A 14911-nucleotide genomic window follows, 5' to 3' on the forward strand; every position below is an offset into this window, starting at 1 on the left:
CATAAGAGCCGTACAGAAGACAGACCACAGAGCTCCACAGGTTGTTATTGAAAAATATGTACAATGATGATGCTGTAATCATGCTTATTCACCTTCTCCTAGCAACTCCACACAGTAGGTAACTGCGAATTTAACCAGTGGAAAACTCGGCAGCTGCACACAGACTGAATCCTCTGGGGATTAAAAAAATAAATAAAATGAAACTAGAGTGTATGCTTGTGTGCGTGTGTTGAAGGAAAAGGAGTGTGGGGGGGAGGAGAAGTGGAAGAGAGGGAGACGGAGGAGAAGAGAGGAACTGATGCTGTGCTGCTTGTGCATTTTAGAAGAAAAATGAGAGAAAGTGGACATAAAAGGAATCAGAACTGAGTCATCTGCCAAGCTCCCAACACATGGTGAGCTTTCTTTGAAACAAGCACAGACCTTGAGTATGAGCTTCATAACAGCTATTGCTATCTGCAAGCTGCTAAGAAAAATATACTTAAAAGCAATATCTCTTGTTGTTTGTCTGGAGACACAAATGTAGTTTTATTCCTCCCTGCAAGAAGCTTGACTGTTACCTTGAGGTTTAAGGTAGAGATATTCATAGACAATAGACAGGTAACAATATCTAACATTTATTGAGTGCTCACTATGTGTCAGACACTGTTCCCAGTACCTAATAGTATTACTTTTTTAAATTCTTACAAAAAGCCCATGAGGTAGGTAATATTCCCGATTAACAGTTGAGACAATTGAGAAATAAAGACAGTCTTCAGATTTAAATCCAGTCCTTTAAAATAAACACTATGATTTTACTGACAAGAAATCTTCCAGGGGCTTCCCTGGTGGCACAGTAGTTAAGAATCTGCCTGCCAATGCAGGGTACACAGGTTTGAGCCCTGGTCCGGGAAGATCCCACAAGCCGTGGAGCAACTGCCTGTGCGCCACAACTACTGAGCCTGCGCTCTAGAGCTCGCGTGCCACAACTACTGAAGCCCATGCGCCTAAAGCCCATGCTCCGCAACAAGAGAAGCCACTATAACGAGAAGCCACTATAACGAGAAGCCTGCGCACCTCAACGAAGAGTAGCCCCTGCTCGCAGCAACCAGAGTGAAAGCCCGCGTGCAGCGATGAAGACCCAACGCAGCCAAAAAAAAATTTTAAATAAATTTAAAATAAATAAATAAGTAAACTTTAAAAAAAAGAAGTCTTCCACTATAAAGTTACTATGTCTATCTAAACAACATTGACTGCATCTAGTCAAAGTTCTAATATGTACAGTTGACCCTTTAACAACCAGGGAGCTAGAGGCGCCCACCCAGCCCTCAGTGGAAAATCTGCATATAAATTATAGTCAGCCCTCCATATACATTGTTCCCCAGTATCCGCTATTCTTCACTATACACATTTCCCTGTCAGCATATTCAACCAACCACAGATCAGGTAGTACTACAGTATTTACTATTGAAAAACATCCCTGTATAAGCAGATCCACACAAGTTCAAACCTGTGTTGTTCAAGAGTCAAATGTAGAAAAAAATCTTTGCAAAATTTTCTAGAAAGTGCCTTCTGATTTACAAGTTAGAAGAGGTTAGTTTTTCTATGCTACCCAGAAAGGGATCCATATATCTCCTCTGGGTTCCCGTGGTAACTTAAAGGGAAATTTTCACAATGCCCTGAGTCTCTGATGTCCTGCAAATGAAGGAGTAGGCTGTCCTCAAATTGCTTGCATCAGGAACCCACTTAGTTGGCAACAACCTTGATTTCCAAACGGAACAATCATCTACAAAAGCAAAACTGATGGCAACTACCTCATAAATCTGAGAACGGGGAGACGCATCTTCCAGCAGCTTGTGCCATTGTTGCCGTTGAACACCGGCTGATTCCAGCATCATATCCTCCAGGAACACTGGCCAGCAAGCCGTGCTGAAGTTTGCTGCTGCCACCAGGGCCACTCTTATTACTGACCACCTCACTGCTGGAACCTTCGCTAACCAGATCCACGCAGCCTTTCACGAGCCACGGCTTCTGGCGCCTACCGTTCCCAGGGCTCACCACCGGCCTCTCACAGAGGCTCTTATGTGAACCCGCCCACCATCGCCCCGTGCAACACAGACTCTCCTCTGCGCCCTGTGGACACTACCATCACCCCGGGACAACAGGGGAGCCCACTCGGTGGTCTGACGTGGTGGACGCTGTCCCGGAATGGTCTGCGCATGCGCGGCACCATCTCCCGCGATCACACCTGGGAGATCAGCCCCATCCCCACTTCCTGAAGAGACGGAAAGGAAGAGCAGGCCGCTGCTGGAAAGGCTGTGACCGAGGGGGACTTTCGGGGTGAATGGCCTGCTCCAGCCCCCAAACTCACTGCTACTGCACCCGAGGTCACAGACGGGTCTGAAGGCGCAGGTGCCCTCTGTGCCCGCCCAGCAGTTCCCCACTGGAGACCGAGCCTCAGCCGCCAGCGAGGACTGTCTGCGACCCCCAGTGCTCTGGCCACTGAATGGGTAAGAACAACTCCTGAGTGGGCTTAAGCTGTTCTCCCACAGACTCAAGCACAAAACGGAAATAAGGTTGACAGAAAATAAACCGTTTCTAGAAAAAAAAAAAAAGTTAAATCAAGTGAAGCCTCAGTTTTCCTCTCTCCAACAAGCTATTTCCTGAACTCGATCTGAATTTAATGTCTTTAGCTAGCAGACAGCTTTACACAATCACAGCCTCACTTTTTTGAGCAGTTACCAGAGTTGTAAGAGATAAGTTAGTCTTTGCTCTGAAAGCACTGATTTTACCTTCACTGTGCCTTCACTGATAATCCTAGCTACATTCACTTAATAATCTCTTACCTGACTTTGTTGTTATGAGATAGTCAACGAACATCTGAATTCTGTTCTCAAAGATAAACCACAGGGAAAAAATCTCCATAAAAAGCAAGTACTCCACCACTACTGTTTTATGAGCCAAGATACCAAAGTCTTTGAGGCCACAATGATTTTCTAATTATGCCATGAAATTTCAAGCCCTCACATTGGCCAGCTTACAAATAATATTGCAATGTAAAGAATGAGGTCTGTTCTACTTAAGTGTGTGTTGGTGAATGTTATCTCCTCATTAAAACTCATTTGCCCTTTGCTTTCAGTATGTCCCTTCTATCATATATTGAATTGATATTTAAGAACTCACAGTATACTGATTACACACTTAATACAAAAAAATGCTTAATTATTGCATTATATGTTTCATAAAATAAAATAAAAATTTGAACAAGCTACATAAAACAGCTTATTATTAAAATCCTTGGCCAAGACAATATTCAGCCTTAAGCAGTATCAAAAAGTTATTTCTGTCAGTGTAGAGAATTCAAAGCAGTTTTCTTTTCTAATTTATAACTAATGTCTGCAAGATACATTAATAAAATAAAAAATAAAATAAATCACATTAAAGAGAACAGAGTAGAACTTTGGGAATAGCATACAACTTTTTTTTCTAATTAATATGTTGAGAAAATTTTGAAACGTTGCACTCATAAAATTAAACTAAACCAAAAAATTTTGACATGAGAAAGAGAAGTAAGACAACAAGAATGGATTCTAAGAAATTAAAATATGCTTCCCAAAACAGAACATTCAGTGTTAGTTCTGAGGGGAATTGAGAAAATAGTCCTGAATATAGGGCAAAAATTGATCCAATATGTCTCATCTCTCAGATGTTCCATCTCTTTTGCTTTAACTCTATATTCAGGTAAATTATCTCTATTATAGTAAGTATTCCTTTATTCTTATTAATTGGAATGTTAACAAAAATTTATAGAATGATTTTTCAGTATCTATTAATGACAGAATATAATACAGCATAAACTCTGGATCCAGAATACCTGAGTTTGAATCCCTGTTCTTTGACTTAGAGAACAATATGATCTTTTTAAGTTACTATTATGTGTCTGTCTTCTCATGTGTAGAGGAGCATAATAATATCACCTTTCTCATAAGGTTGATATAAGGATTAAATGAGTTGCTATACATAAAGAACAGCATCTGGCACATGGTAACAGCCCTATTAAATTGTTAGCATTTATTGTTATTGATACAGTTGCATGACTTTTCTCCTTTAAATTGTAATATATTGATAATTATTTATTTCAATTGGTTTACTGATTGTGAGCTAGTATTTCCCAAATAATTTGTCATAATGTGTTATTGTTCTTAATGCATTGCTGATGTTCATTTTGTTTAGAAAGTTTATATCCTGATCCATAAGTGAAATTGTTCTAAATATTTGTGGCACTAACTTTATTGGTTTTTATATTAAGGTTATACTGGCACCATGTAATGAATTAAAGGGCAAATAGTTTTAAACTCATAATTCCACACCCAGCAAACTATAACAAAATGATAAAGATAAATGATGACATATTCAGAAGCACCAAATTCAAAGAACATATCACTCAAATACTCTTCTAAAATAATTACATGAGTCAGTATACCTCAAAATCAAAAAGTAATTAGTGACTAAAATCAGAGGCATGTACCTAACCTAGCCATGGAGATTAAAAACAAAATCCGAGGTTTACATCTGTGAAGAAGGGTTAAGAAGAAATTAGTTCAAATGAAAACAAGAAACCAAAGTGATCCAAAAGGATGACTTCAAGAAAAAAAATTGGATTAAATTTATCAAGAATCTCAAAAAACTAAAAACATTATTTTATTGATTAAATAAGAGCACATTATATTTTAATTGACAAGAAAAAAATCCAGAAAAGATGTAAATTTTTAAAATATGGCAGATTAGATATTCTGAAAATTTCCAGGCTAAAAAACATTTTCAAATATTGGGAAAATAATAATAAATATACTTTTGAATGCACAGGAACGCCTATATAAAATGAAGCTGTCAAAATGAAGATGCTCTGCACATAACAGAGCTTCAAATAGATGAAGCAAAAATAATGCAACTCTAAGGAGAAGTACACAAATTCACAATTACAGTCAAATGGTCAGATATTGGATACTCCTCACTTTAAAAAACTGATAAAACAAGTAGAGAGAAACCCATTAAGGATATTAAAGATCTGAACAACACTATCAATAGACTTGAATAATAAACATTTATAGTACACTCCACACAGCAAAATACACATTATTTTAAAGTGCACACATTGAATATTTACCAAGGGAAACCCCATTCTGGACCATAAAACAAGTCTCAATAATATTAAAAGGATTCAAATCATACCAAGTATGTTCTCTGACCCAGTGGAATTAAATTAGAGATCACTAACAGAGATCTCTGGAAAATTCCCAAATACTTGGAAACTAAATAATACACTTTTAAATAATCCACAGGTCAAAGAAGAAAATAAAAGGGACCTAAGAAAGTATTCTGAACTGAATGAGGATGAAAACACAACATATTAAAATCTGTGAGATGTAGCCAAAGCAGTACCTATGGGGAAATTTATAGCACTGTATTACTATTTTAAAATAAACAAAGCTCTCCTATTAATGACCTCAGTATCCACATTAAAAAACTTGAAGAGGATGAGCAAATTAAACACAAAATAAGTTAAAAATAAGAAAATAAATATCAGAGCAGAAATCAATGATATAGAAAACAGAAAAACAATAGAGACAACCAATGAAATAAAAGGTTGGCTCTTTGAAAAGGTCAATAAAATTGATGTATACTATTAATAAATAAAATAAGATGTTAAGAACTGTGGTGGTTCTGAGATTTCACCTTTTATACAAGCTATCAGGTCAGCCTACTACAGTTTCCTGGATGCCGATAGAAAACATTCTTGGGTCAGTGACAAAGAATGATTATAGTGCCCACACCCCCCCCAAAAAAAATTTAACTAGTTAACTTCCAATTAACTGAAAAACGGGTATGTTGGCATATTCACAAAATGGAATATAACATGGCAATGAAAATGTATGACTTTCAGTAAAAAAAAAATATATATATATATATATATATATATAGGTAAATCTCACAAAAATAAATGTTGAGAAAAAATCAAGTCCAGTAGGAATTTAACAGCATAGATATTTGTTTGTTTTTTTAACTAATTGAGAAATACATATATAGTTAGTAAAAGTTTTTTTTAAATGCATAAAGATGATTAACTCTGGAAAATGGTAATCTCTGGAAAGAAGAGAGGGAGATGCTACTGAGTTGAAATCCATAAGGTTCCCCAAGTGTTCTGGAAGTATTTTATTTCTTAAGCAGGGTGTAAATATGCAGGTTTCTGGGTAATATCTTTATACCTTTTAGTATTTATGACATATTAATTTAAAAATTGTTTTAAATCTCTAGAGGGAAGAAAATCAACAAAAAAGCTGAGGTTAGACTGTAAAATATGGAATGATTCAAAGTAATTAATAACATATAGGAAAAAAAAACTCCAGATGCTGTTGATAATTGGGACATTTTCCTTTGCGTAGACTGGTGTAGAAAAATACAAAATTAGATTTCCTAGGTATCAACCTAAGAGAAATAAAAAATATAAGTTCACACAAATACCTGCACACAAATGTTCATAGCAGAGTTATTCATAATATCCAAAAAATGGAAACACCTCAAATGTCCATCAACTGATGAATGACTAACAAAATATGGTAAATCAAAACAAAGGAATACTATCTAACAATAAAAAGGAATGAAATAGTGGCACATGCTACTGCATGTATAAATCTTTTTATTTATTTATTTGTTTGTTTATTTATTTATGGCTCATTGGGTCTTCATTGCTGCGCACAGGCTTTCTCTAGTTGCAGCCCGTGGGGGCTACTCTTCGTTGCAGTGCATGGGCTTCTCATTGCAGTGGCTTCTCTTGTTGCGGAGCACGGGCTCTAGGCACGCAGGCTTCAGTAGTTGTGGCTCACGGGCTCTAGAGCACAGGCCCAGTAGTTGTGGCACATGGACTTAGCTGCTCCGCGGCATGTGGGATCTTCCCAGACCAGGACTCGAACCTGTGTCCCCTGCATTGGCAGGCAGATTCTTAACCACTGCACCAGCAGGGAAGTCCCAACAACATGTATAAATCTTAAACCATTTTTCTAAGAGAACAAAACCAGACAAGGCAAATCTATAGAGTCAGAAAGTACATTAATGTTTACCTGAGGCTAGCAGGTAGGAAAGGGGATTAATTGTAAATGGACATGAGGGACCTTACTGGGGTGATGAAAATATTGGTGGATTATGATGAAGATTGCATCACTTGGTAAGTTTACTAAATATCTTGAAATGGTATAGTTAAAAGGGATGAATTTTATGGTGTGCAAGTTATACCTCAATGAAGTTGTTTAAAAAGCAAAGAAAAAGGAATTCTATTTCTTTCTCAATGGGTCCTAAATATGTAGTATATTCTACATCAATAATAGTTACATAATTATAAAATTATCAAATGCTATTTATCAGTTTAAGTTTTCAGAATTCAACCTCTAGGCAAAATATGAATTATTTTATTATATTTACAGACTAAAATATAAATGTTCTAGACCTTAATAAAAGTGATAGTATAGCTTCCAGATATTGGAAGAAAAACAGGGGGATGAGAGGTGGAGGAAAGTTTATAATCACTGATACACTCAGTTTATATTGAGGGATTTCAACAATATTGTCTGAAGCTGATCAATCAAGACATAGAAGTTTAAGTGTAAACTTCTTACAGAAGTGTACATATAATGTGTTACAATTATTACCAATAGGATCCAAAAGTAATAATTCAACTTAAGAAAATTAGGAATAGAGGACAAGTTCCTGGTCTCTCAGAGTATGAAGACATCAAGTAATATTTGATGTTGATAGATCAAAATATCGAGGTTTGAGTTCCACGAATATGGAATTGATCACCAGAGGAAGTAAATGATAATTCAAGGTGGCTACTAATGAAGAGTAGGACTTGTAGTAGTTATAGGAAAGTCAGTGGGAAATTTGATATTGTGTAACTTTCTCTCCTATTCGATCTTTTTTTTTTTTTTTTTTTACTATGCTCATATATTACATAATAAAAACTAAGGGAGATATTTGAATACATCTTTAATACCCTGTTGGCACACATTCAACTCAAGTTTAAAAATTAACTTATCTATTTCAAACCAGCTTTTCCTCCAAATTTCCATGTAAACTGGCACTTTCATTTTTATTTTGCTTTTTTGGATTTTTTTGTATTATTTTAAATTTTATACAATAGTTGTATGTATTTTTTAATATTCAGGAAGTTTTGTTCTTGGCTCCTACTTGACCTTCATGTCCCACTCCCACTCTCCAAGTACGTTCAGTTCTATCCCTGGTAATAACTCAATATTAACCCCTTCTTGCCATTCTCTCTACCACAACCTTTCCCCAACAGCTGTTAGAACTCTCTCTATTTCTTAAGATAAATTTGTATAGAAAAAATATTGTGTTAAGGGTTATAAATCTAGTATTAGTTCCTCAACATTTACTCAAATTTATTCCCTCATCTGCAATCTGTGAATGCTCCAGTCTCAGGGTACACTAACTAATAATGAATATTACCTATTTTTCTTTCAAATTATTTACCAATATGATAAGCAAAAATGTGTTTTTAAATTGGTTATTGAGATTTTTTCATATTAACTTTTTTTTTGGCTCTTTGTACCACTTTAACAAAATACTTGCTCCACTTTTTGTTCATTTTTCTCTTACAGAGTTTACAATTTTTATTACTGATTTTTTATTACTGATTTGTAAATGTTCTTTAGGTATTTATATTAACCTTTGGCTTATCATAAATGATGAAAGTATTTTTCTTGTTTACCATTTGTAATTTGCTTTTCATAATTTTTTTTGGTGTCATTTAGACCTAATTTTTATGTAGTCAAATCTGTCTATTCTCTGTTGTTCTGCTATTGTTCTTTTGCCTTGGAGGCTTTTCCCCATGTTGATATCCAATACTTAATGACTTCAATTTTATTCTAATTGATTAACAGTTTTATTTTATTTAATGATCTAATTTATATGGAATTTATATGAAAAGTACACATCTAGCTAATTTTTCCCAGAGATTTCACCCAAAGTTCGGAACCATTTGTTGAAATTTTTCTTCTGCCCTCACTGATTTGTATTGCAGCCTTTATCAAACAATATATTTTTATATATACTGGTATTTTATCCCTGAAGTATCTGTGCTGTTTTATTGCTCCATCTGTCTGTTATGTAAGTCCCACAGTTTTACTAATAAGATTTTGATGCATTTTAAACTATATTTAATGGACATTATTTTCAAGTGCTTTTTCCAGACAAACATTGTCTGTCAATCTTGCATCAGTATTTCAATAATTGTACACATTTTATCAGTAAGGAAACTGACGTAGGAGAGATTGAGCTCTACAGCTAGTACATGACAGAGTTAGGATTTAAACCTAGTGTGTAATTCCAAAGGTAGTACACTTAAATTTTTTTTTTTAACTAAAGGGAAACTTTCTTTAGGTTTTTTTAAATTGAAATATAGTTGATCTACAATGTTGTGTTAGTTTCAGGTGTACAGCAAGGTGAGTTCGTTATACATATATTCTTTTTTTGCATTCCATTATAGGTTATTACAAGATATTGAGTATAGTTTCCTGTATTATACAGTAGGTTCTTGTTGGTTATCTATTTTATATATAGTATGTGTATATTTTAATCCCAAACCCTAATTTATCCCTCCCCTACCCCTTTCCCCTTTGGTAACCATAAGTTTGTTTTCTATGTCTGTGAGTCTATTTCTGTTTTGTAAATAAGTTCATTTGTATCATTTTTTTTAGATTTCATACATAAGCGATATCATATGATGTTTGTCTTTCTCTGTCTGGCTTCACTTAGTATGATAATCGCTAGGTCCATCCTCTTTAGTCTTCTTTTTAAAGCAATCTGATTAAAAACAAGTTGAGGTCAAGAGAGAAAAAACATGAAATCGTCTAACAGAGAGACAGACAGACAGGAGGGAGAGATGGACACTGGTCAGAAGCTTCCACATCAGATATTTTACATCTTGGAAATGAGGTGGACAAGAGAATCTGGTCAATTCATCATTTTCTTTAGTCTTCTGCTCAATGTTCTTCTCCAGTGAGTGGATGCTCTTTCCTCAGGCTCACTTGGAAGGCCAAGGCCTCTGCTTGGGCCTTACTCCAGACCTGGGCAATCTCCTCATTTGTGAGCTTTAGTTTCTCTCCTGAATGGGCCTCCAGCGCCTGGTATCTCTGGCTTTCCTTTTCAATTCTTTCTATGTAATCCTCAGCACACTTATTCAGTGCTTCTTCATATGTGTGGTAGCCTTTGATCAAGTCCTTCTGTTTCTCAAACCACCTGAAAAGGTTAAAGAGAGAGATTTTTCCATGTAGTTAAGTCTGCAATAAGTTGATCTTTTTCTTTCAGAACCTTCTGGATTTCAGCTTTTGGTAAGTGCCTTCTGTTTCTGAGCCACCTCCACTGCCTAGTACACAATCTCCTCAAACCCGTCCATGATCTTCCCCATCTCCAGCTTCTTCTCGGAGAGCCCCTCACATCTGCTCTTCAGCAACAGGTTCTCCTTTTGTGTCGCTTCACCATAGCGTCCAGGTCCATGCTGCGCTGCAGCATATCCATGATGGGCACGTAGCCCCGGCCCGAGGACACACAGGGCCAACCTTGCATAGGAGCATCCGGAGCTCGGAAGAAATCAAATTCCACCAGCTTGGCCTCAGGCGGACTTCCTGAGGAAGGGGCATCGGCCTCGCCCGCACTGCCTGTCTCAGGGGTCACAGGCGTTGGTCTCTGAGGGCTGTCTTTCAGGAGTGGGTCAAACTTGTGGTATACAAACTGTTTCCTCAAGGGCGACTCCTTGAACGAGACAGTCCCAATCTGCTCCACATAATGCACCTCAGGGCTCGGAAGTGCTCACCACTCAGGTCCGGAAGTGCTCCTCACTCCAGTCCGAGGCAGCTCGCGCGGGCCGCTGGGTCAGCGGGCGAGGCAGTGGCTTTTTGCCGGGGGCTGCTGGTGGGAGCCAGTGAGCCGGAAGAATTCGCCGTTCCCTCAGCTCGCGGCTCCCACGCGGTGTGCACCCCAGTCGTCATCCACTGAGGAGAGTCGTCCGCAGCCACAGGCCCCACGCTCAGCCGCTCGGCCGCAGGGCCCAGCGGCTCCTTCGGGGGCCATCTGGGGGCCAGACCTCTCCACGGCCTCGGAACAGGTTAAAGTTTGGGTCGTCCAGCGTGTCCCAGGAAAATGCCCCGAGGGTAGTAAGGACCCTCGGGCCATTTTCCCGCCTCAGACTCCGGCCTCCTCAATGCCTGTTTGAGGCCGGTTCTCTCCCCCAGTTTCCTAGGTGAGGAAAGCCTTTTGCTGGTGGCAGCATCAGAGAAGCCAGATTCTAGCTTCATGGGCCACTCCTGGCACGGTCAGCCATTTGGCCATGGGCCTCTTCCTTATGAGGCCTTCAGAGGGCCGGCGGCTGCGTTCTCAGGGGCAGGAGCCTCGAGCAGGGAACAGGCCAGCCTGGTGGGTCTGCGAGGGGCCCTTCTTTTCCCCTGGCCTCTGAGGACCCTCCGTTCTGTCTTGGGACGCCATCCCTGAAGGGTCTTCCACAATTTCGGAGGAGGATGTGATGCTTTTATGGAAGGAATGTCTGAAGAATAAGAACCAAATATTGGTCCTGGAGGTGCCATTTGTTTTGAAGACGCTCCCGGCGTGGGAGAGCTTGACGCATCCAGGCGATGCAGGTCAGCCCAGCCGGGAAGCGGGAACCCTGTCTTCAAAGGCTGGTTTCATGTACCCTGAAGGGGGGTCGTCCCCACCAATGTTTGTTTCCGGAGAATTCCTTCGGTCATTTTGGTGTCCACTTCCTTGGTGTTTTCTGCGTCCAGATTTGAGGATAGTTTTCTAACCCAATGGTGTCATCCGGAGCAAAACAAGCCTCAGGTTCACTGCGCAAGCTGGGACTTAAAATCCTGTGCATCTGTACCCCGCAGAGGAGACTGAAAAGTCCCCTTCATAGCTTTTCGTACGTTCTTGGGTGGCACAAACTCTTACTGCATCAGACGGAGAACAGATGAGATTCCGGTAAGTGCCGGTGGTTAAAACAGGAAACTGCAGTTTTGCGTACTTTTGTCACCAGTGACTGTTTTGTCATTTGAGATCTGCGGACCCAGTCAGCCCGCCCGCGAGGGGTGGAGTACAGAGCAGGGCCGAGCTCCTTAAATTCATTGCACTGTCTTTGTTTCTTCTTAGCTTGTCGCCAGTCCTAAGTGTTTTATATTTTGTTGCTCTTATGCTTTCATATTTTCCCATTATGTCTTCTAATAGCTGCTGTTTATAAGAAAACTGTTGATTTTTTATAGTATATTCTATCCAAATAATGACGAATTTTATATTAGTTCTGATTTTTTAGTTAATTATCTTGGAGTTTTAGTTAGGTAATTTTGCCAGCTATGAAAAATTATCTTTTGCTTTCTCTTTTGCAACATCTTTTTAAATGCCTTTACATTAACATGTGGTATATAATTAATTTCTCAACTGTTCTTGGTGAGCATTTAGGTTGTTTTAAATTTGAATGAAAAAGCACCTATTTTTCCTGTTGGTGTAGTGAGGCTCATGTCCTTGAGGCTTATGATTAAAATGTCAACCTTAAGGCACATTCCTATGTCTGTATTACAAACCACTATGGTGACCCTTATGGAGAATGAATTTCAAACGAATATATCTTGGCTTCATAAAATTACAGTTTTTTCAGTAAAGATCCAAGAAATACTTTCCTTCTGGATGTCAACAATCTGCCTTTTAAAAAAAGCAGAAAGTAACACAACATTGTAAATCAAGTATATGTCAATTTAAAAAAAAAAGCAGAAATTTAGGCCCATTGAATATGGTAAAGTGAACAGTCAAAAATAGAGCGTAAAGGACCCTGCTCATCTTCATTGATATTAGTAAGAGCTAAATGATGGCATTTGTATAGCTGTGACTGAAAGATTAATGTGCTATTTGCAATGTTATAATCTGTACACATAAGCAGATTACAACCTAAATTAATACTTCTCATACTATTGTGATTTGTAGCAACTGAGAAGTTAGTAAGTATAATGTCATTAAAAGGTCATAGTTTTTCCAAAATATTATAAAAGAAGCATTTATTTTTCTGTTTAGGCACACGTGAAAACCAACTCATTTTTAGGATAATTTTAGTATAGTCTATTCTCTTACTACATTTCTGGAACAGTTTACAGAATATTATAAAAAATTTTCCATCTCTGAAACACTAGTGCTTAATAGATCATTGATTCAGGAAATATTGATTCAGGAAATATTTATTCAACAATAGAAAATGTTAAGTGCCTGCTATGTTCTAATCATTGATTTTGGTAGTAAAATAAGGTTGACCAGCAGAAAGAGGACCGTCAAGAGTCCTGTCTTTGTAGGGCTTATATCCTAATGTGGGAAACAGGCAATAAACAGAGTGAAAACTACTTTGGAGAAAAAATAAAGGAATGTGACAGATTTAATTTTCCAAACATTGGAGAATATATATATCTCAATCCCACATGTTCTTCTTACAATATTATATTGACACTTCTCCATCAAGAGACAAGAGCTACATCCCCCCTCCTCCCTTAAAGCTGGGCAAACCTTTGTAACTGCCCCAACCAGTAGAATGCCCCAGAAGTGATATTGCCTGATTTCCCAAGGCTATGCCATAAATGGTGATATGGCTTATGCCTCACTCTCTCTCAGGACATTTGCCTTTGGAGCCTTGAGCCATCATGTAAGAATTCTGACTACCCTGAAGCCACTATGGTGGAGAGACCTTATAGAGAAAGAGAAAGGTCACTTAGGAACCCCAGCTGTTCCAGTCCCCAGCCTTTTGAGTCTTCCTAGACCAGGTGCCAGTCATGTGAATGAAGGCTGATAGGTGACCCCAGACACAGCTGTCTGACTGCAACTTCATAAGAGACCTCAAGCCGGAATTGCCCAGCTAAACCACTCTCAAATTCCTGACCTACAGACACTGTGAAAGATAACAAATGATTATTGTTATTTTAAACAATTAACTTTTGATGTAATTTCTTATGCAGCCATAGCAACTAGAAGAAGCAGGGTAAAGGAAAAGAGAGGGATAGGAGGATATTAGATTTTACTGATAATTATGGAAGGCTTCCCCAAGGTTGTAACATTTGAGCAGAGAATGAAAATGAAATGAATGAAAACATGAAGCCATGTACCTATCCATAGAAAGAAAATTCCAAGCAGAGGGAAGAGCAATAAAAGCATCCTGAGGCTAGGGATACTTGGCACACGGGACGGCCAGCAAGGTGGGGTGTTGCTGGTGGGATGTAAACTAGAGGATGAGTGGTTGGATTGATGGCAGGAGTTATATCTGTGTGGAACCTTGGAGGCCTTTGAAAATTTGGAGGATTTTGCTCTATATGTAATGGGACACTTTTGAAAGATTGTCAGCAAGAGAGTGATGGGCTCTGATTTATGTATTAAAAGCGCCCTTCTGGATGACTTACCCTGATGTTGTCTCTCTCACTGACTTTGCTCCAGTCACACTGGTCTTTTTTCTATTGAATAAACATGCAAAGCTCTTTCCTCACTTACGGCTTTTGAGATTCCTCTCCCCTTCACCAGCACTTGTCTCCTCATGTCTTCAAATGTGTGCTGCTGTCAGGATCCTTGGTCTCTCCATCCAACCAAAAATACCAGTCCACTTCTGGTGACACTTTAAATCGCATCATCCTGTATTTACTTGTTTGTGGTGTGTTTCTCTTTCTCACATGTAAGCTCCATGAAAACAGGGCCCATGTCTCTCTTGCTTGCTGATATACCTACAGCACTTAGAACAGTGCTTGGAATAAATTAGGTGCTCCACCAATATTAGTTAAATAAATGCATGAACAACCATATCTTCCATAGATATTGTGAAGAGAAAGTGATATAATGTATGAAAAGATACTGG

The 14911-nt window shown here is 38.4% G+C and overlaps 1 pseudogene; it reads right to left on the reverse strand.

Annotated features, from left to right (window-relative positions):
• Positions 1-1791: 1791 nt before the first annotated feature.
• On the reverse strand, positions 1792-14598 carry LOC102990320 (transforming acidic coiled-coil-containing protein 3-like; annotated as a pseudogene).
• Between the last annotated feature and the right edge of the window lie 313 nt (positions 14599-14911).

The sequence above is a fragment of the Physeter macrocephalus genome, chromosome 2 (genome assembly GCF_002837175.3).
Source record: "Physeter macrocephalus isolate SW-GA chromosome 2, ASM283717v5, whole genome shotgun sequence".
Classification (NCBI taxonomy): domain Eukaryota; kingdom Metazoa; phylum Chordata; class Mammalia; order Artiodactyla; family Physeteridae; genus Physeter; species Physeter macrocephalus.